The following is a 3,426-nucleotide window of genomic DNA, read 5'->3' as shown; positions in this document are numbered from 1 at the left end:
GACATTAGCACCCTCTGGTGTTACATCTTGGTAACGTCAAAAGAAATATTTGTGGTTGTGAAACATCTTTAGCAACAACATACTGTTTTTACACATAAAAACAAATAATAGAAGTATTTCCTGGAGAAGGAAGGCATCTGCTATGTCAAATCATTTTGTGCTTCTTCCATCCCCAGTCTCCAAACAGACCTAGGTTTCCCAGTCGTACAATACAGTCCTGTGTGTGTTATACTATTATTCCTTACATTTACATTTATACAGTGGTACCTTGGGTTACATACGCTTCAGGTTACAGACGCTTCAGGTTACAGACTCTGCTAACCCAGAAATAATACCTCAGGGTAAGAACTTTGCTTCAGGATGAGAACAGAAATTGCGCGGCGTCAGCAGCGGGAGGCCCCATTAGCTAAAGTGGTACCTCAGGTTAAGAACAGTTTCAGGTTAAGAACGGACCTCCGGAACAAATTAAGTTCTTAACCTGAGGTACCACTGTATTCCATCCCCTCTTAAGGAGTTCAAGGCAATACACATGGTTATTCCCACCATATACTCACAAAACAAACCTATGGTGTAGGTTACGCCAAGATACAGTGCGTGTCCCAGGATCACCCAGTGAGCTTCATTGCTAAACAGGGATTTGTACCTGGGCCTTCCCAGTTCTAGTCTCACATGCTATCTACTGCACTAGATTCAGTGGCTTTAATGTTGTTTACTCTCAAATAAGTGTGCATGATATCACTGTAGCCTTAAGGTGTGTTTCTGGGTTTTTAACAGCTGTACGGCAGGAAGGGATTTGGCTAGTGTGGTTTTACCTGCCACTAAAAGTAATATGCTTAGATCCCTACATGTGTTCCCCATCGTAATGGCTATTCACTCAGCACTGTGTTTAGTCTTTGCACCTTCAACAGGTATCAGAAAACAAAGAATGTAACTTTTCATTTAAGGCAGTTTCTAGACCTCATGACAGTAGAGAAAAGCTTGGAAATGCGTAGGTTGTATCTGCTGCTGAAATTTCAAGGGTGGGTGTTTGGGGACGTCTTCTCCTATGGCTACTACTTCCTCTCCTTTATGTGTTTTACAGAAGCAGTTCCCTCTGTTCTCAGTTCCAATTTTGAACTGTTTTCAAGACATGCACGCACGCACACACACACACACACACACACACACACACACACAGAGTGCGTGTAATGTGGGCGTACCCACAATCTTTTGGCTCTAGTGGGATAAAAATATATTTCCTCTGAAACACATCTCCATAAAATGCTTATCTGCAATCCAGCCAAAAACTTATTTATTAGTAGGATGGGTATTTTGCTTCTGTTCATACAAGCTTAGTGTTCTTTGTAATTTAATTTATTTATTCTCTTACATTTATATACCAACTTTCCTCTAAGGAGCTCAAAGTAGCACACATGTTTTCTCCCTTTCTCAATCTAATCCTCACAAAACCCCTGCAAAGTTGGTTATGCTGAGTTCTGTGATTGGCCCAAGGTCATAGCTGAACAGGGATTTGAACCCCAGTCTCTCAAACCCTAGCCTAGATTGACACTTTACACCACACTGGCTCTGTTTGTTTTTTAGGCAAAAGGTGGGTAAGGGTAAAGGATTCCGCTTCCCATAAGAGATTCCTGCCCTCTTAGAATCAAGGGCTGATCAGCCCACCTACCCCTGACAACAGGACAAAAACAACAACAGGGTTTTCTGCTCTGAAAACAAATGCCATAATACTAGCTACTGTGCTGTTGACAGCAGCCTGCTTCTCTGGGTAATTGCTTGTGCCCTGGGAGTGCCCAGGGCAACAGCTCTATCAAGAAAGAAGCTGAACTACTACTCTGCCAAGAGTGGGACAGTACAACTGTGTTATTCTCCCAACCCAGAGGTCACTGGATCAAAACTGCTTCTGGTTTCTGGTGCCAGCTTTCTGCTTTACTGTGAAATCTCACAAAGCAAATTGTGGCCCTTCTTCTGGCTTTTCAATCTGTCCCCTCCCACCACCGTCCATTTTAAAAGAACAAATTTTTGCCTTTCTCTGAAAACAAGGCACAGAGTGGAGCAAGGGCAAACAGCTTCCTGCTCTGTCAGCACAATGACCCAGCCGGGCACTTTCGTGTATTGTCAGCAGGCTTGAAGGAGGAAATTCTAATTTCATTAGAATGACAGGGCATGGCAAAACAACAGCGAAGAAGAATCCATAGAATTAAAGAGATCTCATGGAAGTTAAGGTTCCCAGAAAACTGAACAGAGCTTATTGCAGTTCTTGCTCTTACTGCTTTGTGCAGAGAGCAAATGTTTCTACATACCCTCCAACATTTAAAAGTTTGAGGAGAGCTGTGGCTCAGTGGTAGAGCAGCTACTTGATATACATACAGAAGGTCCCTGTGAGGTTGGGAGAGAGCCCTGTCTTAAATCCTGGAGAAGCTACTCCCTGTCAGTATCAACCATACTAAGCTAGATGGACTGATGATCTGACTTAGGTACAAGACAGCTTCCCATGTTCTTTCCTAAGAGTCTGAAGCCTTTCCCCCTTAGTGTCTTCTGCACAATCACATTGAGGGAGAGATTTGGGGTGCATCCCTGCCCCTGACCCCTGCTGTTGCATCTCCCACTGCCCTGTGGGTGAGGGCGAGGAATGTCTGTAAAGGGGAACCTTGCTGAACATAGCAGACTCGACCTATGATGTGCACAATCAGTTTTCCCAAAGGGTCAGCCAAAATCTACCCTCCTGTAATTTAAGCCCATTAGAGTAAGTGCTCCCAACTCTGGGTCGGCAGAGTACAGGTTTGACTTATTCTATGTGACAGCCATTTTCTGCTCCAGACCAAATGTACCCAGTTTTTATTCACCCTTTCCTAACTGTGTGTTGTGTGCTTCTGGCCACATTCTCTTAAGTTGTCTACAACCTTAAAGTGTTGCACTCAGAATTGAAGGCAGTATTCCAGATGAGATCACTTCAATAATCTGTCCTCTGTTGATTTAATAAACCTCGGCGTTTGCTCTTTAGGTTAAATATATTATTGCAAAATTCAACCCAAGTCTTGCAGATCCTTAAAGCCTCAACAAAACTCTTATGTCATAAACTACTTTACAAATGTCAATAAAGACTATTGCCATTGCCAATTCAGAGCTTAAATGTATGCAAAACGAACACGACATTTCAAAACAGGAATTGGTGTTAAAACAATCAGCACTGCTGAGTAAATTCAGTGGAACAAGAAACTGTTGTCTGTATTCAGATCTAAATTATTCAACTTATTGAGAAGCTGGAGTTGTAATTTTGCAGTTTCATCCTGGAATTTCCATTTGAAGTTCCTCCAGAAATGTATTTCAGCAACTGCAGGATGGAATATGACAAGCTATGTACTACGTGGCAAGGTATTCAGTGGCGTAGCGTGGGGGTGCAGGGGCGGCCGGCCGCACCGGGCGCAA

The sequence above is a fragment of the Podarcis cretensis genome (genome assembly GCF_951804945.1).
Source record: "Podarcis cretensis genome assembly, chromosome: 13".
NCBI lineage: Eukaryota > Metazoa > Chordata > Lepidosauria > Squamata > Lacertidae > Podarcis > Podarcis cretensis.
Note: the sequence above shows the minus strand (reverse complement) of the source record.